Source organism: Delphinapterus leucas, chromosome 7 (assembly GCF_059928025.1).
Source record: "Delphinapterus leucas isolate spDelLeu-1000000601 "Yukka" chromosome 7, BTC_Dleu_Yukka2, whole genome shotgun sequence".
NCBI classification, from domain to species: Eukaryota; Metazoa; Chordata; class Mammalia; order Artiodactyla; family Monodontidae; genus Delphinapterus; species Delphinapterus leucas.
Window position 1 is genome coordinate 108,048,061 of NC_143135.1, and position 24,106 is coordinate 108,072,166.

Consider the following 24,106-nt stretch of genomic DNA (forward strand, 5'->3'; position numbering starts at 1 on the left):
ACTTCCCATGGGGGCTAGAGGCAGGGCAGCCTAGAAAGGGACCCCACCTGGAGTGAAAGGCCTGACTCTGCTGCCATGGTAGGTGGCCATAAAATAAATCTGTGATCCCAAGAACGCCAGCCACCATCACCAGTGACGGCCCTGGAGCAGACATCTGCAGGACGACAGATGGTCGCTTTCCTCGGAAGAGAATGGCCGCACGTGCCAGAATGACCTCCTCCCATCTCGTTAGATTCAGAGGGTGTCTTACCAGGGACAGGGCCATCTGAGCCCCCGTCCCACTCCCCTGCCTGCCACCCTCGGGGCCCCCTTTCCATACACCTGGGCGCTGCCAGAACACCCTGGACACGCGAGAAGCCTCGTTGAGTCCTGCCCCGCCCGCCCCACTGCCCAGCACCTCCACTCACACCAGCTCTCGGGCTCCGTTCTGGCCCCTCTCGCTCCCCGTGGTCAGGCACCGGCTCAGCAAGCCTCAGTGACCAAGTGGCCTCGTCCGTGAGGGGCTGCCCTGCTGACTCAGCTTCCTGCCAGTTTTCCCATTCGTCCTCCCTCTCTTCCTCCCGATTGCTGCTTTGCCTCCCTTTTCTGACAGTGATGGAGTTTAAACTGTGTGTCCAGACGTGGTCAGGCACTGAGGATAATCTGACACATTCCTCTTCTCTAGAAGTGTGTAGTGTAGTTATGGAGACAGACACCACACAAATAATTCTATGAACAATTCACTCTCACTGCAGTGAGGGCTCCAAAGGCAAGACAGGGATGCACTGGCAGGGGGACACATTATGACGCTGGGAGGGAAGAGCTAGGGCTTTGCTGAGAAGGCGACTCTCAACTGAAGCTTGAGGGACAAGGAGAGATTCATTCGGAGATGGAGAGGCTGGGGGAGGGGTGGGACAGAAGGAATGGCTCGCATGCGAGTCCAGAGCTTGGAAGGAGCTCTGTGGGTTGGTTCAAGCATCAGGGGAAGAGTGAGCTACAAAGGTAGGCGGATCTTCTAAACCGTGAGGATACTCTGGACTTTATCCAGAAGAATTTGGAAGGGATACGTTTTGGAAAGAATTTCAAGGTCAGTTTTGCATGGATAAACGTTCTCTTTGATCACAGTTTGAAATATAGATTTGGAGGAGGTGGCAGGTGAGATCGGGCGTGAAGCTGGTGTGATACAGGAGGACCAGTTCAGAAGGTTGTTATGGTAACTCAGGGAAAAAGTGATGATGAGGATGTTCCTGATGAAGGAGGAGGAGGATGGCGGCTTAGATTCGAGTGGCCCCAGGGGAGGTGAAGAGAAGTACACATTCAGGTGGCAGCTCCCAGAACTTGTCGATTGGTTACACCCCCAGGGCAAGTGTGGTGGGGTGTCAGAGACGATCCCCGGTTTCTGGCAAGAGCACCTCCTCCTCCCCCACATCTCCCCAATAGGCGTCTCCATCTCCCCTCCCAGCTCATCAAAGAAATAGAGTGCAGGCAACCCAGCGGACAGACTATCGCAGCATTAATGCTATTTTTGTGCAGTAAAACCTGGAGATAAAAATCTCTCAACTCGTTATATAAGAAGTGGCAAATGTCAGGAGAGAGATTTGCTCCAGCGTCAGGGCTTCACATTTGATTCTGGTTACGCTTGTCACCTGTGCTTTGCTCTAAAGGGATACCGGGGAGGGAGACCCTCCCTTTGACCACCTTTCTGGACTGGGTGCCCCCTGGAGAGACAAGAAGCCTTGTGTGGGTGCTTCAGGGAGAACAAACCAGCAGAATTCATCTTGGATTTTAGGCAGAAAAAGTTTGTGCCGACTCCTGTTTGAATATTTCTTTTTTTGTATAACTGAAATATAATCTACGTACCATACAATTCACCCATTAAAAGTACACACTAGCTTTTGTGTGTTCACAGAGTGGGGCAACCATCAGTACAATCAGTGGGACGGTATGCAGCTATAAGCATCCACAGATTTCCAGATTCTGAAGAGTTCATATAAATGGAATCATACTTTATATGGCCTTTTGTGTCTGGCTCCTTTCACTCAGTATAAGGTTTTTGAAGCTCATCTATCTTACAGAATATATTGGTACTTCACTCATTTTTATGACCAAATAATATTCCACTGAATGGAGGTACTGCATTTTATTTATCCATTCATCAGTTATGGACATTTGGACTGTTTCCACTTTTTGGTTATAATGAATAATGCTTCCATGAACCTTCCTGTATGATTTTTTGAGGGGGTATATGTCTTTATTTCTCTTGAGAGTATACCTAGAAATCTAGAAGTGGAAATTATTTCTGGGTCGTTAAATGTTTCTTTCTTTCGTTTTTTTTTTTTTTTGAATGTTTCTTAAAGGCAAAGATAATACCTGCTTTTAATATATGTGCTTTGAGTAAATTTTGCTAGACATATCTTCAGTAAGAAGATAAAAAAGTATTGCTAGAGAGTCTGCAATTGAGTTTTAAAAACTAAAAGAATGTACTTATAAATATGCTTGTGTGCCTGTGTGTGTGTGTGTGTGTGTTACAGCGTTACAGCCACAGTGCTGAAGGGATGCTTAAGGAAGCAAAATGTAAATAAATGCCCGTTAGCAGAGTAGAAACTAAGAGCCTATGTGTAAAGATAGAAGGTTATTATGGAGGTCCTGGGACGGCGATAAATCTGGGCCCTGAAGTCCCAGTAAGCTCAGGTCTGTCATTTCTGACTCCATGCCCTCAAAGTTAATGCGACATCAGCCACCCTGGCTCCTGCAGGTCCCAGTGGGGTTTGGGAAAGTAACCCAGCTGTCCAGATGCCGTGTAGCTCCTAAGGTGCCAGGTCCACCTCCCTCCCACCCACAACTGCTGGCCGATGATGGATCGATAGGCAAACAGTGCCTCTATGTGTGCCGAGGACACTGCAAAAAGGCCGCCTGAGCCCACTGGGAAGGAAGGGTGGGAGGGGACAGCACAGAGCAAGGCTAGAGCCAGAAACCTCTGCATGAACAGAAGAGGTGGGGCTGGAGCTTCAGAAGAAACAGGGGCAGCCTCCTGGATCCTTCAGGGGAGGGAGAAGACCACCCGCAGAGAGGCCACTAAATGACTGCCCTCTTGCATAAGCACCCAGGGCAGGAAGGCGAGAACCCTCAGTCCAAGGGTGCTCGGCTGCAGTCCCTGAGGGCCCTCAAGAGTGGAGGTGTGCCCATGACGTGCTGACCAGGAGAAGCCTGGCATGCAGCGCCTGACGGGGGTGGTGAGGACCAGGGCTCTGTAGAGTCTGCAGCTCCTGCTTCGAGTTCACAGTGGGCACTTCTGGCCCAGAGATCCAAACTTGGAAGGCTTCAGGGGAGGAAACACCAAGTTCCACAGGTTTACATTGACCATCTTATCCAAACATGGCCATTTTTCTTTACCATCCAGAGAAAGATCCAGGGCGAGTTTGGGGGATCTCTCCTAGGTTTCTGCTCTTCTCTTGTTTTTGCTGCCTATTTGATGGGCTCAGTTAAAACTAAAATGAGACAGTGGGTTCAGAATTGAAGGCTCTTAAGCTCCCCTCGACATGACTGTACTTGGAGACCCTGACACATGCAGGTCAGGAACAGTGGACGGTGAAATTCGCCAACTCTCAGGACAGGGGCTGGAATGCAGACACCTGGCACCATGAGAAGCACCAGTGTTCAGGTAGGATCCAAGACAACGGCCTGGAGTCAGTTACTACTTAGCCTTCAGGCTTCTGATCTCCTCAAGCAAACATGGGCCAGCTGGTTGCCTCATTGCAGGACGGGTTGACGTTGCTGGATCAGGCCTCTTGGCTTGTCAGGGAACCAAGAGGAGGCTTAGCACCAGGAACAAAAAGAACAAACGTGCTTTCAGTTTTCCAGCCCTCACCTGATCACACCCTTGGCTCCTGGGGTTTCAGTGCATTTCACAGGAGGTCATGGGGCACCTCTGGATCTCCAGTCCCTGGAGTGGACACCGCAGGCCAGACAACGGCGCCTAAAGAGAGTCCCAGCAGACCTGCTGGGCTTTGAGCCCACCCAGGACGGGCAGCAGCATCCCAGCCTGGCAAGCAGATGCTGGCCTGTCAGAGCCTCGAGCGTTGGAGGAATGGGCTGGGGGAACCCTCTGACACCCCCTGGGGGCTGCTTCACCCTTTGGCCACCACGCCGTCCGTCCCCTTCTGCCGAAGTACTGTCTCTCGGTAAAGCCAGTAGCTTCTTTCTCAAGTTTGAATCACCGTAGGTTGTTTGGCAGCAAGCGGATGGAGGGAGGAGGAAAAAAAATCTGCTTCCAGCTCAAGTACATGTCGCTCTGTTAACCAGCATTTTGAAAAATTATCTTTTCCCTTCCACAGCGCGGTTGGCAGGGGCTCTCAGCTGTTTTGAGAGAACGTAAGCAGCAGACCATCTGGGGCTGACATTTCCAGCATGGCAGTCAGGGGTGCGCATCGCAGGAGCTCCACAGGCGATCAGGAGCCCGCTGCCTCTGCAGGAGCCCCGGGCAGAGGGAAGGGGGGCTTACAGAGGAGGCTTCTCTACAGGCGAGCTGGGAACTGAGCCCCCTGCCCGCCAGCCTTCCTCAGGCTCCCCCTCCCAGAGATGCGTGCTCTCGGAGATCTTATCTTGTAATATCGGTGATGGATGTTGACTCTAAGAATGTCAAAAGGCCCTCCACGTTTGTAGATCCGCTTTTGTTAAATAGAACTTAGGACCACGAGAGACCAAGATGAAAGACATACATGCAGATGTATGTCTGCATGTGAAGCAAGAGTGATTTTCTGGCCAACAAGACTAGGGAGTTAGGAGTTCTTAATAACAAGGTCAGCCAGGGCAGTTAAGGGAATTACACAGCTCAGACCCACTGGTGCGTCCCTCCAGGCCTTCTGATCACTCGCAGAGCCAAAGTCTACCTAAGAGTTATCCCTGCTGCTGATGTGGAGGTCCCGGGGCTGTAGGCCTCGTCCTCGTTAACCACAAAGCAGCCTCACGGATGCCAGCTGGCCCACGTTGAGACAGATGACTGACCACCTAATCACCTCTCTGGCAAACCTCTGCACCCTTAGCCGCTCTGGTTCATACCACATGCTCCATGCACGTTGAGCATTATTTTTTTGATTGATTGATTGATTGATTGATTGGCTGCGTTGGGTCTTCGTTGCTGCGTGCAGTCTTTCTCTAGTTGCGGTGACCGGGGGCTCCTCTTCGTTGCAGTGCGTGGGCTTCTCATTGCGGTGGCTTCTCTTGTTGTGGAGCATGGGCTCTAGGCGTGCGGGCTCAGTAGTTGCGGCACGTGGGCTCAGTAGTTGTGGCGCACGGGCTTAGTTGCTCCACAGCACGTGGGATCTTCCCGGACCAGGGCTTGAACCCATGTCCCCTGCGTTGGCAGGCAAATTCCTAACCATTGTGCCACCAGGGAAGTCCCAAGGTCAAGCATTCTTTAACAGCCATATTTTCCAAAAAGCAAGGAATCTTTGTCACTAGCATTCATCTTTCCCACCTGAGAGTAACACACGTGGGACCAGAACTTGATGGTCCCAGGGAAGCCCCTGTACGTGATCTCATACCCCCGCCTGCTCTCACTCTCCCCCTCGGCCCTTGGTCATAAGTCACTGGTCACAAGGATATGAGAAAAGACCATAGTGGATCCAAATAAATTAGAACAGATGCATCGCATCGCATACGTGTTTCCATGCTGAGATGGTAAGAGGCTTAACTCTAAGACAATAATTGCAGTTTACAATTAGAAAGCAATTTTGCTCGAAACATATTTATTGTGTGTCTTGCCTGTCCCCAGGACTGTGTCAGGGGTCAGGGGTACAGAGACACAGTCCCTGGCTTCAGGAATTCAGAGTCTAGGCAGGCAGACTCCTGACCGTGTGAAGTGTGAATGAAGCAGCTGCAGCAGGACCAGATGCCTTCCAGGAGGAGGAAGCGCTCCAGCGGGCTTTCAACAGAAGAGTAGGAGCCGCTTAGACTGAGAAATAGAGGACTGACGGGTCCTAACAAAGGGAGGGCACCATGGGGTCTCAGAAGTGCTGAAGCGCATAAGCTTCAAGGATTTCTGAACAGCTAAAGAGCCTATGAGGAGGATGAATGGGAGAGGAAGGCAGGGGGCCAGCAGGGCAAGTCTGGGAGGGGCCTTGTGCCCTAAAAGCTCAGGCACCGAATAGCACCCACTGAGGTATAAGAATATTGAAAACAACAGTGAGCCTCTGAGAGGCTTCACCACTGGAGTCCTCACTTGGATTTGAGTTTCCCAAGGTCCTGCCAGCAGCCAGGAGGAAGTGAGACTCCAATGGGCAGGGAGCAAAAACTGGCAGGTCCGCGGTGAGGCTGCAGGGGGTTAACACAACAACCCGGCTAGACCTGGTGCATCCTCCACCCCCTTTCTAACCAACCCCTCACCCCGCCCCAGGCATCATGTATCTGTTCTCTGTCCCTATAGCTTTGCCTTTCCCAGAAAGTCATGTGGATGGCATGGCAGAGTCAGGGGATGTTTGCACTGGCTTCTCTTGCTCAGCGCAATGCACCTGAGACGCGTCCATGCTGTTGCCTGTAGCAACAGTTCCTTCCTTTTCACTGCTGAGCAGTACTCCGTGGCGTGGATATAACACCATTTACTTATTCATTCCCCAGCTGAAGGACATTTTTTGGAGACTATGAGTAAAGCGACTATAAATATTCACATACAGGTTTTATGTGAACATATCTTGGGCAAATACCTAGGAGTAGGATTGCCAGGTTGCATTGTAAATTCCTGTTTAATTTTATAAAATAATAAATGCCAAGCTCTTTTCTAAAGTAACTGTGCTATTTTACATTTCTGCCAAAAATGTGTGACAGTTCCAGTAGCTCTGCAACCTCACCAGCACTTGGAATTGTCAGTTCATTTTTGTTTTTAGGCAAAGTAATAAGGATGTAGCTGTGTCTCACTGTGGTTTTAATTTGCATTTTCCTGATGATAGATGATCTTGGGTATGGGTACGGAGAACGTTTTGACGGAAAATGGGTTTGGCACGTAATGGGTGCTTGGTAAACATCCACTGCGGGAACAAATCAATGTCACCATCACCATCCTCTTCAACACCCTCACTTCTGCAAGAAGAGATGAGAGCTTGAACAAAAGCGGCGACAGTTGTGTAGAAGAAATATCAACATGAAGGAGAAAGAGGTCACAGGCCTGCATGACTGAGCACAGGGAGACTGAGATTGGGTCTCACGTGTCTGACTCGGGCGCTTGGCCGACATGGTACCCGTCTGTGAGGCATGGACCCGGGGAGAGGAGTGGGGCGAGGAGAAAGACACCAGCTCCAGCCGTGGATGTGGGGAGCCTCAAGGCCGTGGGGCCCGTCAGCGGGCGTGTTCTGGAAGCCAGCAGAGTGGCTTCGTCTGGTTCATGTCTGGGCTCCCAGGGCCTCACCAGAGCCCCACGTGGATACGGGTGTAGACAGGGGTTCAGAGCGCGTCCTGTGGGGTAGACATCTTATTTCACTTCTCACAGCATCCCCGAAACACAAGCCACAGACAGGGCTGTGCCAGTCAGAAGACTGACTTTCCCAAGTTCGAGGTGTTAACTACTCATTTGCTGGGACTTGAACCCATACTTGCTAAGGGCCATTTTTAGCATTTCTGCAAATTAGGAAAAAATGCCAATTGGAAACAGGTGCCCCTTCTGGACAGACGCCACTTCCTCTGGCTGATGGGCCCGGAGCCAGCCCCCGTGGTTTGCCAGGTGGAGGACAGGCTGGACTTCAGCCCCTCCTCACCCCCCAGGGCCCCCGCGCAGGGCACGAGCACACCTGAGACCTCGCCTCTTCAACTACAGCCTGAAGTTTCTGATCTCGCTGGTCAGCAAAAGTGAGCCTGCTGAGTAGAACCAAGCCTCGCTCACATATGAATACAGTCATTAACTTACACAGAAGGAAGCTTCAACTTACAGACTTCCCCTGGTATAAATATATCAACTCTACGGTTGCCTCACATTTGAGTGTTTTGTGATCATTATCGATTTCACAGTGCCTTTCAAGTGCAAAAATAACCAGCAGGTTGAAGATGGTGCTGCCAAGGGGCAAGTGGGCACAATGAAATGAAATGTAGATTTACACTGATGGGTGGGCATTCCTTGCTTATAAATATCCCATTGGATTTGCATACTAAAGCATCCATAAACTGAGGAAGAGGCTTTTGCACATTCTTATAAAAACCAGTATGATTACAGCACCTCTCTAACACATCTGCATATAAACTTAAACTTTATCAAAGGGCAGAGGACCTGGTCAGACGTTCATTTCCCTTCTTGCTCCCCCTTGTCGAGGACAAGGCAGGTAACAGAAGCTGGGGCGACGTGGGTGTGGAGGTGGCTGGGGAGGAGAATAAACACAGATGTACCCCAGTCAGAAGGCTCTCAGCTCCCCACACCAGGGAACCCTGACCCAAGGGAGAACAGGTCAAAAGCACAAACTCCCAAGTACTGGGAATTCAGCAGAGAATGTGTCCTGGGTTTGAGATGCCAACAGTTCCTGTTTTAAAGCCCATGTGTGTGCAGCAAAGGAAGAGGAAATGATAAAGTAATAAGAGCTAAATTTAACTCCATTTCACAGATGAGGAAACTGAGGCACAAAGCTCGTTAGTGGAGGAACCCATATTCAAACCAGGCAGGTGCGCCAGTGTCCACGCGATACCCACGGCACCACCTGCCCCTCAAGAGGAGGCATCCGTGTCCACATGCGAACACCTGCTCACATATACCTCGGTGGGCTTGTGTAAAATCACACACCCTGAGGAAGCTGGAAATGTCTGTGAAGACCAAATCCTGCCCCCTCGCTGTGCACTGAAGAAAGGAGAAAAGTATCCATTTCATCTGCTGCATGGAAGACACCTGCGATGCTGGACATCAAAGATGGCCCTTCTGCCAAGCAGAGCAGTCAGGGAATAAAACCAGGGCTGGCCCCCGTCAGACTGAGCAGACACAAGTGCAAATTCTAACAGCCTCCGTGACAAAGGGAAACGAGCCCCCCACGGCTGGCCTCCTGCTCTCCAACCAGGGCCGTGGCGGTGTGAGGGGAAGGCACCGAGCGCGGCTGAGGTCCACACTGGCCCTCCCCGTGGCCCCGCTGCCCCCTCTCCATCGGGGTGTCTTGACTGTCCCAACCTCCGTGATACAAGAAGGGACGTGCCAGGCTTTATAAATACAGAATCTCAGTGCTGTACACCTGCAACCAATACAACAGTCTAAGTCAGCTCTACCTCCCTAAAACAATGAGAGTAAATCAACAAACGAATAAATACAACACAGCAGGTGGACCTCATTCCTGAATACAGAAAAATAAAGTTTCATCAGCAAGAGGCCTTTTTTGGCAAACACAGAGCCTGTAGGTGGCCGGGCGTGATCCAGCAGCCTGGGCTTCCACGCTTTGTGCTGATCTGATGGTCAGGCCTCCTGGCTGCCCTCCCTACACCTGCTTGTCGGATGTCCTCAGCAGAGATGACCGTTCCCTCGGGAGCTTGACACGCCAGCAGGAGCTCCACACACCTCATGTTAAAGGCTTCAAGCTCTTCCAGGGTCCAGACACAGCTGATCACCCTGACATGACAGGGAGGGGTCTGAGCCTCCACAGTGGCCCTCCATCTCACCCTCACGCACAACCATTGGGCCCAGGTGAGGTGCCCAGGTGGGGCCTGTGGATGGGAACTCCTCCCCCCAACCCGCTCCCTCCCGGGTCACTATGCAGCCAGCAGTGCTGGGCTGTGTCAAGAAGCATCTCAGCAGGAAGAGCTATACGGTCTGAAGGCTGGGCGCCCAGGACTGTGGGCATGTCTGGCGAGAGCTCCCTTCTGGTCGGTGTGCATCATTAGAAATTAACCCTATCCCCAAGGGCCCTTCCCATCCAACTTCCTGCATCCAATCAGAATGCGAGCAAAGCCAGCCTGCTGTTAGGACACACTCAAATCTCCACAGCCCTCGAGTGGCAAAGGGTATAATTCCCACTTCTGTCAAAATGCCAGACGAGTGGGGCAGGGCCTGCCTGTCTGATTCCCACACAGCCACTGCCCTCGGATGAGGCACCCCACATGGGGAAAGGGAGGAGTGGGGACTGAGACTTCCTGAGTGGGCAGGTCACCACCCTGGTGCTAACCAAATTGACCAATCTGGTCCTCGGCCCCCAGAGAGAATCCTCCATCACAAGAGTTACAAAACGTCTGAGGGACCTGCACGATTCGTAGCAATCTCCAGGAACAGAGAGCCCTCGGTGGCCCATGTCCATAGTTTCTCAAAGGGCCCTGACACCCATTCCCTTTGAGTAGGAGCTGTAGCCACCCAGATGGTCTGCTTTCTAACACTTACAGACCCGCTCAACCCCCGGTACAGAGTGAACGAGAAGCAGTCTGACTTCCGTCCCAGAGGGTTGGCGATTCAGGAACCCGACAGCTGGCCTGTGTTCAGCATAGGCTTTCTGTACCTCTCAGCAGCTCCCCACCCCTAAGCCAACATGTGGGACAGTTTATGGCATGTCAACTCATTTAATACTGCCATAAAGAAACCCATGAAATGCTGATGCTCCAATAAAGCCCTGACAACTCATATCTAAAGCTCCTTTATTTCTTCCAGATGCCACGTCAAACGTGAAATCAACCAACCTCTCAGAAGGCCAAGACCTGCACTGCCTTTCTCCAGGAAAAGGTCATGTCCCACTCAACAATGGATGTGCGGAGAGATGAAGGACGAAGGATGTCAAGAAACCAAAACAAACTGACCAGAAATAACTTTCCATGTGTGACTCTATAGGTATGTGTGTATTTGTTCAATCAGGATTGGCAGGGGGTGGGGTGGGTATAGGTAGGAGAAGCAGCAAGGTTGAAGAGATAGTTCCCAGGCACAGAGCCATGCTTCCTGGGATTCGAGGTCCCAATGACCATCCAAAAATGTATCTCACCCACTCCTTTCCCCCCTTTTCTGTAAAATGGATAGAAAGCTTGATAGGATGCAAGTCAGAGTCCTGCCAATCACAAGCCTACATTCTCAACTCAGCACTAAAAATTTAGGAATTTTTATTACCTGCCTGCTGCTCGAATTTCTTCCTGTCTAAGCTCTGTCTCCTCATGGAAAAGGAAGTCTAAAGTTCACCCTTCCTCCATGTCACCCAGCTTTGACTCCAATCAGATGAAGAGGTGTCTCTGCACCCAGTTTCCCACCAAGTGTCTTAAACAGCCCATGACTCAGCGCCAGCATCCTTTGGTCCCTGTCTCTCAAGATGCTTTATGGGGATAAATAACCCTGTTAACAGAGACAAATAACAACAGGGGAAAAGATAAATGAAGAAGTATGAGGCTCAGACATGAGAGGAGATGGAAGCCAACGAGGTAGAAACACACAATAAGGTGATCACAGGCAGAAAAAATGACCAAGAAGGCTATGATCCCAACATGGAATCATAGAATTCCAGCCCCTGCGATTAAGCTCAGAGGGGCAAGGGCACCAAAGGTTAGGACACTAGGGCTTCCCTCAGTCCTGGAACCAAGATGGTAACATAATGGAGTGGAGTGAACAAGGGCTCTGGGGTCAGACAAGCCCAAGGCTGCACACAAGTCCTACCCCTGCCGGCAGAATGTCTAAACCCCTTCGCCGCGCCAAGCTTCTAGAACCCTCGTGATGGTGTCAGGACACTGGGGAGAGAACTGATGCTGTGCAAGTGAGCCCAGTTCCCAGATGTATGTGAGTCACAAGAATCAGAGACTTCATGAAATAGTCGTGCTGGAAGACAGAAGATACGGGGAAAGTCGCCAATCCGCCCGCTTCACCAACTCTCTCGATGCCACTCTGCTGGCTGACTTCTTCCCCGTGAGCTGACTGTCACTCTGATTTCACGGCATCACAATGGAACCACATCTCCTGCCTCTCTTGTTCACCTCCTCACCATCTTCCTCTTCCCTTACTTTGTGCACTCCATGCTTTTGTGGTGGCCCACCTCCAGAGTGAGCCCACCCCTAGCATTCACATCCTCATGTGGTCCTCTCTCCTCCTGAAGGAACGGGGCTGGCCTGTGTGAGCCAGGAGGGTATGGCAGCCATGCCAGGGGGGACTCCTGCTTTGCTCTCTCAGATCACTCGCTCTGGGGGAATCCAGCTGCCATGCTGTGAGGACACTCGTGAAGCAACAGTAAGGAGAGGGGTTCCATGAGGCAAGGAACGGAGGCCTCCTATGAACAGAGTATGGGAATAAGCCATCTTGGAAATAGATCTCTAGCCCCGATCAAGCCTTCAGATGACAACAGCCTGACTGCCTTGTCCCAGAGAGACTCCAACTGCAGCCACCAGCTAAGCCACTCCAGGACTCCCGACTTGCAGAAACAGTGTGACATAATAAATGTATACTGTTTTGAACCATTCAATTTTGGGGTAATTTGTCAAACAGAAATAGAAAACAAATACAATCTCCCATTGTATGTTTCGGCCTCTGACCACCATTCCCTGGCCATACGACACTAGGATCCCCAAGTTTGTACATTTATCTCCAGGACAGATTTTTCAGGACTTGGACCATGGCTTCCATTGACTGGACACTTCTGTCCCACTCAACTTGATCATTCCATCAAGACCAAATTTCTTTCCTACAAACAGACTCATGCCAGAAGCCCTTACATTTGATTAATGCTATGCTGTATAGTTTTTTTTTTGGGGGGGGGGGTGGAATTTTCAAAACAGTATCTACTTCAACTTTTTATCATAATTTTGTAAGGTAGGAAAGGAAAAACGTTAGTCCCATTTTACAGATGAGGAAATCGAGGCCCAATGCATTTAAATACTGACCTGCACAAAGATACAGCTACTGTGTGGTAGAACTAGGATTGGAAACCAGGTCTTTTTCCACTGCCTCTTCAAGAAAGACAAATCAAATATCCAGTGATCCGACCTTTAGGACGAGGCATCTAAGTAATTCAATGTGGCCTCAACTGTCACACAGTTTTGTAAAGGCAGAGCCCTCACAGACATGCCAGTAAGAAAAATGAGATGCTACCAATCACACCAGCTATCTGCTGCTCTGTAGGAAAGCACCACAAAGTTTAGCACCTTCACACAAGGCGTTACCATCTCTCTTGCCTCTGGGGTTTGACAGGCTCAGCTTGTAAGTTCTCGCCTGAGGTCCATCAGACTGTTGGTTGAGGCTGCAGTCATGTGAGACCTTGTCACTCATGTGTCTGCTGCCTGGTGGGGATGCTTGAACAGCTGGAACTGATTGAGAACCTCTCTCTCTGTGCAGCCTCTCCGTGTGTGGCTTTTTCTTCTTTACAGCCTGGCCATCTTAGGGGAATCAAACCTGTCATGTCGGGCCTGAATTCTTCCATGTGTTCCAAGAGCAAGTCTTCTAAGAGGCTCGAGCAGAAGCTGCAAGTCTTCTCCTGGTGTGACCTCAGGAGTCCCACCCAGGATGTCACTTCGAGCACATCCTATCAGTTAAGCGAGTCACTAAGGCCAGTACAAGCTCAAGGGAGTATGGAAGCAGACTCCGCCTCAAGGCCCGCCTAAAGGCAGGCACACAGGAAAGGAAGGCGGTGACGAGGTGACCGTCAGCATCTCTGCCGCTAACAATCACAGTCCAGCCTCGGGCCCCAATATTTCAGCCCTCCTTCATGAAAAATATACTCGCCCCCTCCCAAGGCCAACAAACTTTTATCCCACTACAGAAACAGCTCAAAACCCAGGATCGTAACATCTAAGTTAGGTTCAGGTACAAAGGAGCCTCCTTTGGAACAGCTCCTTGAGTGCATTTTGTTTTGATCTGACTCCTATGAAATAAATGGTGTTCTGCCCACCGACCCACCCAGCCCTGACACGTACCCGTGAGACAGGCCCGGGATAACTGCAACATACCCTATTGCTCCGATGGAAGAGAAGACAGTGGTACACAGCAGTCACTGTTTCACAGCAATTCTGAAATGCTGTTGGACACATGTTGCTAGTTCCTTGGTTAGGGCCCAGCCCTGTTCCCACAAAATGATTCTCATTCTTTCCTCGGGGCTTTTGGTTCATACCTTGAATTTTCTTTTCTTTCCATAAGAAATGGTCCTAGTTTTAAACTGAAGCCTCTTCATTTTCCTCCTGCTCATAGAAGAATGACAGTCTAAAGACCTTTTCTATACTGTCTCTGTTCCTGTTAGTCCCAGCTGACATAATTCCTTTAAAAAATCTGTAGTCTTCCTGTATATCAAATTATAAGCCATTCACTGATGCAAAAGCCATAGCCACTTCTTCTTTCTGAGACGGTCCCTTTTCTCTTTCATCCATTGGCCTCAGAGCCCAGATACTGTGGAATGGCTCTTAAGGTCCTCAGATGCCTTTTGTCTGGTTTAAAGGGTCTACAAGGTAGTCCCTTCAGATTTTTTCTGGCAAATCTAGTCTAAGAGACACAGATTTAATATTCTTAGAAGCCTTACTAGTATGCATGCCCTTAACTCTTCATGAAGTCTCAACAAAAGGTCTTATAGCTTTGATACTTTTACTCTGAAACCATAATTTATTCATAATGCCCTAGATTTTAATCTCTTCCCTGAGGGCACTTCTAGTTTGAGAAGCTTTTGCTGGGAGAGACTGAGGATGAGAAATAATTGTATTTTTGAACCTAGTAAGCCAGGGTTCATTTCCATTTCTTAGAAATTCTGCTTGAAACTACATGGTTCCTTCTTCAGCTCCTCTTCACTCATACTTTGTAACAGGCAGCTAGAAGCAGCCAGTTGGCACCTTTTACATTCTGCCTGCAAATCTCTCTGGCCAGATCCATGAGTTCACTGGGTACTCTCTCTCTTCCACATTATCACAGCTGATGGTGCCATCAACATTTCTACCATATATGTAATACATATATAAAACAAGTGCTCCTTTTGCTCTAACCTCCAGCAACGTTTTCTTCTCTGTCTTTCAAGCCCTCACCAATGGTCTCGTTGAAGTCTTTCCAGATTTTGCTAACAGAATTTTTGTGGCTATTCCAACTTCCACCTCAATTACTTGTCCAAAAGCAAATGCCACATTCTTTCAGCTTATGTTATAGCAGCACCTCACTTCTAGGTACCAAATTCTGTTCCAGTTATCAACTTCTGCTTTATAAACTACCCGACTTCAAGATTTACCATAAAGCTACAGTCATTACGGCAATGTGGGAAAAACTAGAAAACTCCTAGAACATAACATAGGAGAAAACCTAGATGACTTTGGGTATGGTGATGACTTTTTAGAAACAACACCGAAGTCATGATTCGTGAAAGAAATCATTGATAAGCTGGACTTCCCTAAAATTAAACACCCCTGCTCTGCAAAGGACACTGTCAAGAGAAGATAAACCACAGACAGGAGAAAATATTTCCAAAAGACACCTCTGATGTCAGAAATATACAAAGAACTCTTAAAACCCAACAATAAAATAGCAAACAACCAGATTTTAAAACGAGCCAAAGACCTTAACAGACACCTCACCGAATAAGATGTACAGATAACAAATAAGCATATGAAAAGATGCTCCATGTGGTATGGTATCAGAGAAATACACATTTTAAAAGCTATGAGATACCACTACACACCTATTAGAATGGCCAAAATCCAGAACACTGACAACACCAAATGCTGACGAGGACGTGGGGCAACAGAAACTCTCATTTATTGCTGGTGGGAACGCAAAGTGGTACCAACACTTTGGAAGACAGTTTGCAGGTTTCTTACAAAACCAAACATACTCATACCATATGATCCAGCAGTCACGCTCCTCAGCATTTACCCACAGGAGTTGAAAATTATAGCCACACAAAAACTTGCAATGGATATTTATAACAGCTTTATTCAAAACTGCCAAAACTAAGAAGCAACCAAGATGCCCTTCAGTAGGTGAATGAAGAAATAAACTATGGTACATCCAGACAATGGACTGTCATTCAGCACTAAAAAGAAATGAGCTATACAGCCATGAAAAGACAGGGAGGAACCTTAAATGCATATTACTAAGTGGAAGAGGTCAGTCTGAAAAGTCTACATACTGTGTGATTCCAACGAATGGCATTCTAGAAAAGGCAAAACTAAGGAAACAGTAAGTAGATTAGTGATTGCCAGGAGTTTGGGGAGGGAAAGGGGTGAATAGGTGGAGCACAGAGATTTTCAGGGCTGTGAAAATAATACCACGAAGAAGAATGATACCATAGTGACCCATGTTATTACACATTTATCCAAGCATTTATCCATTATACGTTTGTCCAAACGTATAGAATATACAACACCAAGACGTAACTATATAGACTTGCAGTGACTATGATGCGTCAATGTCTGCTCATCAGTGTGACAAATACTCCATCTGGTGGGGATGCTGACAATGGGGGAGGCTGGGCATGTGTGGGGCAGGGCATGTATGGGAACCTCTGCACCTTCCCCTCAAAAGTAAAGCTTATAAAAAAAAAAAAAAAAAAGTAAAGCTTATAAACAATTATCCCACAGCTCAGTGACTTAATATACTCTTCTCTCTCACTGTCTGAGAGTGTGTGGATTCACCTGCGTAGCTGTCGTGGGTGAACCTCTCACTTGGCTGCAGTCAGAGGGCGACGGAGCCATGTCAGCCTCTCCTCACTCTGTCCTTAGCACAGAGGACTGGAACCCCTAAGGTTCACTGGGCATCGCTCTCCCTCTGCGCAGCTTCTCCACACGGCTCTATGCGGCTTCCTCAGACCATGGTGGTCTTGGGGTAACCGGGCCTTACTTGACAGGTGGCTGCTTCCCGCAGAGGGAGCACAGGTCCGGATGAACCACCACACCGCAGTCCACACTCTCTCAGTCCACGTCACCCTTAGTGTCACGGTGTCTTTTTCACAGTGTCCCATGCCAACAACAACAATACAAAACAAAGGGGAAACCCCATGCTTCATTTATTAACTAGTTACCAGCAGACAAATGGATAAGTTATTTCCTCATAACTTAGCTGTTTAAAAAAAAGTTAAACTGAAAGACAATATACTTTTATTTCATTCTTACTAATGGCACACACACACCCCTGGGGCACCACACAACTTCTCAAACCTTGAACCAGATCAGAATCAGATTGGATGCAACCACATGCATTACCACGTGCATTCATGCCACAATGATTTGGATACAATACTTGTGTTTTTTTAATCATGTAAACACCAAAAAACAAGGCTTGCAAAGATACGAAATCACCAAAATGAATGTAACATGCTACTGAACCTTTGAACTACCTTGAACCAGGAGTTTTTACAGCATCTGATAGATGTCCAAGTATTTTCCTCCGAAATTTCAAATAAACTGCAGTGTCCCTGGCTGCAGCACCCCAGGGTGCCTCGGCTCAGAGTTTGGGAACCACTGTGACACACCAATCAAATCCTGAAACTAGATGGGGAGTTTGAGGAAACAGTTTTCACAGAATGCCATCTTCAACTTCCCCTCCGTATCTACCCGACAGATGGCCAGGCAAACAAGGACTCTAGATTTGGCTCTGCTTGGGCCAGCAGAAGTAAGACACGCAAGCAGAATCGGGGTAAAGTGTGGGTCCACAGGAGTAATTCTAAAGCACGCTAAAGAAGTCACTATTTATTTGTAGGCCATTTAGTGTAAGTGCTTTTGCATCTTTGAGTTTCTAGACCCATAATTTGCAACACTCTGCTTAGAAATCTCCTCAGTGAAACATCTAAGTTCATCAACTTCCTACAAAAACAGTAGAAAACAATTTGGCCCAAGGTCTTTGACACTTTATAATATGGATCGCCCTTCCTCCAATTCCCAATGCCAAGTTCCTCATTTTCTTCTGAGACATCACCAGAATCACCTTTCAGGTCCCACATCCCTCTGATAACCTCTTCAAGGCAATCTTGGCTTTCTCTAAGTTTGTGCCTCAGAACTTGCCCAGCCTCTACCCATCACCCAGTCCCAAGGCCACTTCCTCACTTGCAGGTGTTCGTTGCAGCAGCACCCCATTTGTAGGGACCAAATCTTAGTTTCCTAGTGCTACTGTAACAAATCACCACAGACCAGGTGCCTTCAACAACAGAAGTTTATTTCCTCATGGTTCTGGAGGCTGGAAGTCCAAGATCAAGGTGCTGGTGGGTTGTATTTCTCCTGAGGCCTCTCAGTGTGGCTCACAGGTGGCCACCTTTCCTCTGTGCCTACACCCTTCTGGGGTCTCGTCCTCTTCTTATAGGGACACCAGCCCTGTGGGAATCGGGTCCCCCCTTGTGACATCATTTAACCTAATTAACTCTGTAAAGGCAGTATCTCCAAATGCAGTCACTTAGAGGTTTGAGGCTTCAACATATGGAATTCAGGGAGAAGCAATTCAGTCCATAATAGAAATATATTGGGGGTGGGGATGCCCTGTGTCATTTCCTTAAGAGATTTTTCTTTTGAAGCACAGGCTCTTAAATTTTCATATATTGCCTTCTGAGGGTCCTTGAACTCCAGAAATTGCATGCAAAAATACCATGTGTATGAACTTTTCCAGAGAGGGGGTCTATATTCACTGTTCTAAATGCTGTATGCACCATGGAAAGATTTTTAAAAGATGCCAAGTCCCCTACACAGAGGCTCTAATTTAATGCCTGCTGGGTGGGCGTCGGGAATGGTATTTTGTAACATTCTCCATTTGATTCTATGGTGCAGTCAGGACTAGGAGTCACTGGTCTGACTGACTGACTGACTGACTGATCGACTGGAATGATAAATGATCTTAGTTTATGCACAGTACTTTCACATTTCTCAAACTTTACACAATAATCATGTTGTTTTATAATCAGAAAAAAATTTTAAGGAAGAAAAAAATTTACTGTCTTTAATCCTTAAAAAAAGACAGAAGTCCTGAAACAACCTGGCTGAAGGGCTACACCATCATGTCTTACTTTCCTCCCTTCTCTTAGACTTCCTACTTAAATTGTGGTCTGAAGACCAGCACCATCTGCATTACCTGGAAACTTATTAGAACTGGGGAATCTCAACTCACACACGCAGAGCTGCAGAATCTACAGAGCCTGCAGTTAGGAAGGTCCGCAGGTGAGTTGCATGGTATGCCAATTAAAGTTTGAGAAGCACCTGTTTATAGTCTTCCCACATCATGAAGGAGGACGGGAACCACAAAATTTTCAAAACCACTGAGGACATTTTGTTCAGTATGTGATATTAGGAGAGCTTACACAGCAGACCTTGTGCCTTTGTTTGGTGTGGGCTCTGCACTATTTTAGAGACAAAGTCATGTCAGGACCAATTGCAAACAATTAATCCGTAAAGTAACAGCACAAGGAATTACACCCTGGCACAACCCACAGATGACCTATTATTCATTACTGCAACCATTATAGATAATAGCTCAATGATCAGCTGCAGTTGGTCTGCATAGCATTCACCTTAAAACATCCCAACAGCCCTTAGTAAAGAAGACAGTACCTGAGTTGTGTAAACATTGAAAAAATGAAAAGAGAGAACGGTCTGGAGAGAAGGAGAGTGGGAGAAGGTGGGTGAAATGGGGAGGGGAGGAGAACCATGGTTTTCACCTTCCTGAACATGAGAATCTCAATCCTGATCCCCCAGACTCTCGGGTCCTAATCCTCGACGTCCTCCAAGGATCTCCCGCTACCCCAGTGGTTATTCTGAATAAATAAGGATGTGACTAGATCAGGAATGAAGAGCAGGAACATGAAGAAACTCCTGTGAAGGATAAACTACCTGATAAATGTTCTGGGTAAGTTACTAGATGAATTTCACTGGATAAATTACTCTGTAATGATAATAATATTCATACAAGTTTCTGCCTTTTAAAAAATTAATTTTTAAACTTAGTTCATCCACTAAGTCATCAAACTTGGATGTGTATTTTTAACTACTATGAAATGTTTGTATGGAAGTAAAGGTAGAGTGGCTTTAGTTGAGTTTTATATATTTGCAAAAGTCAAGAAACATTTACCCATCCTGGCTGTCTTCTGCACCCAGTCACTCCTTCAGAGGTATCTCATTCATTCTTTCTCTCTATTTATCTACCATGCTCATCACCACCCATGGACATGGGTCCTAGACTAGCAGTCGAGGGCTCTTGGAAGTAATCTGAACCTACCCTTGCCTTTCAGAGCTTGTAATCAAGCAGAAATGCCAGATGGACCAGAAATGATACTAAATAAATAAATGAACAGCTTTAACAGCTGAATATGTAGACAATACAGTCCTATGAATATCAAAAAAGATTTTCTTTCATCATGAACTTTACAAAATATCACCATTAAGATTTTCATCTTAGGGGTGTTCATCTCTGACCACCAATACAGTCACTAAACACGAATTTTGAAATCAAACATGCCTTTTCATAAAGCCATAGAAAACATTTGGGGTTATTCACTACCATCAGTATTTGAATAAGAATAACATGTATCTAACCAACAACTATCTATTGAGTATATAATATGAGCCAATAAGTATATTAATCCTTGTGTGTTTCACCTTTTTACATTCTTTTATTTTCCCACTTTCTGTGATCTTACATTTGAGGCACTTCTCTTACAGTAGCATATATCCCATCTGGCAATTTTAGTATTTCACTTGCAATATTTAGTCCATTGACACTGAATGTAATTACTGAAAGATGTAAATTACTATCTATTAGATTTATTTCTCTTTTTTAGTGAAGTATAGTTGATTTACAATATTGTGCTAGTTTCAGTTCAGCAAAGTAATTCAGTTATATCCTTTTCAGATTATATTCATTATAAGTTATTACAAGTTACTGAATATAGTTCCCTGTGCTATGCAGCAAATCCTTGTAGATTACTATTTATTTCTATTTGACAGAACCGTTTATGTTCTTTTCTCCCCTTTCTTGCCTTTTTCTTTTTAATTAATATTTGATTATTTGGTTAATTTTCTTTTTATTATTTTGCCTTTCCCCTCTATTAGCTTATTAGTTATCCTTCTTTTGGAAGTTATCCTAGAGATTACAACATACATCTTTAACTACATTCGATGGAAATTATTAGCGCTAGCACTTTTCTTCAATGCTAGAACCCTAGAATGTCTTACATCTATTATCTCCCCTCCCAAATTTTATGTTTTAATTGATATGTATTTTAATTCTACATTTATTTTAAACCCCACAGGACAAAACATTATTACTATTGTCTTGTACCGGTAATATTTATTTATATTTATCCACACATTAATGCTTTATATTATCATTCTTTATTTATTCTTGTATTTGCTCTCTTATATCTGGGGTTATTTGTCATCTGTGTGAAGAAATGCTTTTAGTAATTTTTTTAGTGAACCTTTGCTGGTTACAAATTCTCTCAGATTTTGTTTGTTAATGTTTTTTTTTACATTTGGTAGTGTATATATGGAACTTTATTTTTATTTATTTATCCACTTTTGGCTGCATTGGGTCTTTGCTGCTGCGTGGGCTTTCTTTAGTTGCAGCGAGCGGGAGCTACTCTTCATTGTGGTGCACGGGCTTCTCTTTGTGGTGGCTTCTCTTGTTGCGGAGCACAGGCTCTAGGCGCATGGGCTTCAGTAGTTGTGGCACGCGGGCTCAGCAGCTGTGGCTCACGGGCTCTAGAACGCAGGCTCAGCGGTCGTGGCACACGGGCTTAGGTGCTCCGCGGCATCTGGGATCTTCCCGGACCAGGGCTCGAACCCATGCCCCCTGAATTGGCAGGCAGATTCGTAACCACTGCACCGCCAGGGAAGCCCTGTTTGTTAATGTTTTCGTGTAATTTTTGAAGAATAACTTTGCTAGATACATCATTCTAGGTTGACAGGGTTATTTGGGGGTTTGTTTGTTATTTTGGAATATTAACGATGTTTTATTGTTTTCTGTCTCCCCTTGTTTCTGTTGAAAAAGTCAGATGTTTGTCTTCTTGTTGCTCCTTTAAAGGTGATGTGTATTTTTCCTTTGCTCTTAAGATTTTCATTTTGTCTTTAATTTTCTATACATTTACTGTGTTGAGCCTAGGTTTCTTTATATTTATCCTGTTCATAGATTCTTGAATTTGTGATTTGCTGCCTTTCATCAGTTTGGAAAAATCATCAAATATTCAAATAATTTTCTAACCCATCCTAGTTCTCGTCTACTTCCGGAATTAAAACTACATTATTTTAGATTCACTGTGTCTGATGCGTACCTTAACCTCTTTTCTGTATTTTCATATTTTTTCCCCTCTGTGCTTCAGTCTGGATGTTTTCTATTGACCTGTATTCTTTTCTTCTGCTTAAATCTAATGTTAAACCTACCTACTGAATTCTTAATTTCAGCAATTGTACTTTTCAGTTCTAGAATTCACATTTTTTTAGTTATTTTATATTATCGATTCTCATTTTAAAATAGCATGAAATTCACAAGAAGTTGCAAGAATTATACAGAGTTCCCATACACCTGATAATAGTGTCTTATATTACCAAATACATTAACAAAACCAGACAATGATACTGTTTAAAATTAAATTCCAAGTTCTCTATTGAACTTTTACTTTTGTTCCTCTTTTCTTCTATTTTCCTGAATATTTTAATCATAATTATTGTAAAGTTCTTGTCTGATAAAGACCTAGAGGTGACTTGAATATTGGAATTTCCTATTATCTGTTGGGTTGTTTCCTCTTGGCTTTCAGCCCTGCTTCTTGGCATGCCTGACAATACTTTACTGACTGTATGACACCAAAAATAATAAGCTGTAGCAGCTCTAAATGATGTCATACTCTTCCTGAGAGGGCTTACCCTTTCCTCTGCTCAGGAAGAGTGTGGATCTGGACCCTAACACATCCCTTTATGGAGGGGTTACAGTTTGGGTCAGGCTCTGTCCACCTCTGGTTGTTCTTTGGAGGCTCCAGTTGAGAGCCTGGGATTTTCACCAGGTACTAGTAGCACTGGTACACCTTCAACTCTAATTCTTGTCTCCTTTATATTATAAGATTATCAAAGGCTGTGTTCTGTTTTTCAAAGGCTTTATGCTAAGGTTTCATGGTCTCCTGAAATCTGAGACTTTGGCACATGTCTTGAGCAAAAACTGGCAAAGTTTTAGGCTCAATTCTCCAGATTTCCTTTCTGATCCAGGCCCTTCAAAGGTCTAATTTTTGTCTCTCCAGCCCCAGAAGACTTGCCAAAACCTCTTCTTGTTTCTGTGCGTCTCAGCAGGGGCCCTCTGCCTGAGACCCGCATCTGAACCCTCAGCAAATACCCCGAGGGGAAAAGAGCTGCTGACGCGCCCCTGAGGTTCCCCGTCTGAGGTATTTAGGACTCCAGTCCCGGATGCCTTGGTACATTTCTGATGTGTTCAAATAGATGTTTTTCACTTGACATTTTTACTTGTTCTCAGAGAGAGCGAGGGTCTACTACAACGTAAGCTATTAATCCAGAGGAGCTGGAGATCCAGAATTGCCTGCCTCTGGATGTTACATTTTGATGGGTGTTGGGAAGAGAAAGGCAGACAATAAACAACAAACAAAAATTAAAGAAGATAATTTCAGAGGATGATAAAGGCTCTGATAGAAATAAACAAGATGGAGTGAACATTACATCTTATATCTGAGGGAAGTACATCCTACAAGGTACCCTGACGTGTTGTTATGGGCTGAATGTTTGTGTCTCCCCAAAATTCAAACCTAATTCCCAATGTGATGGTGTTTGGAGGCGGGGCCTTTGGGGGGTGATTAGGGCATGAGTGGGATTAGTGTTCTCATGAGAGAGACCCCAGAGAGCTCCCACACCCCTTCCTCCATGTGAGGACACAGGAGGAAGACGGCTATGGCCCAGGAAGCAGGTCCTCACCAGACACTGAATCTGCCGGACCTTTATCTTGGACTTCCAGCCCCCAAAACTATGAGAAATAAATTTGTGTTGTTTATAAGCCACCCAGTCTATGGTATTCTATAATAGGAGCCCAAATTTACTAAGACACTGATTAAAACTCACAAAGATAAGTGCTTCTTACCCCCATTGTGTGGATGAGAACATGGTAATCTTTGGGGCACAGGTGTTCTTCACACTCAGCAGTCAGACCAGGCTGGGGAAACCTCGGGTAACAAGGCAGCAGGAAAACAGCACTACATCTGGCCCACAGCCATTAGAGGTTACAGGTCTCAGCACAAAAGCCCCTCACTAACCCAAGTAAGAAAAGAGAGAAGGTCTTCTGAGGCGTCCC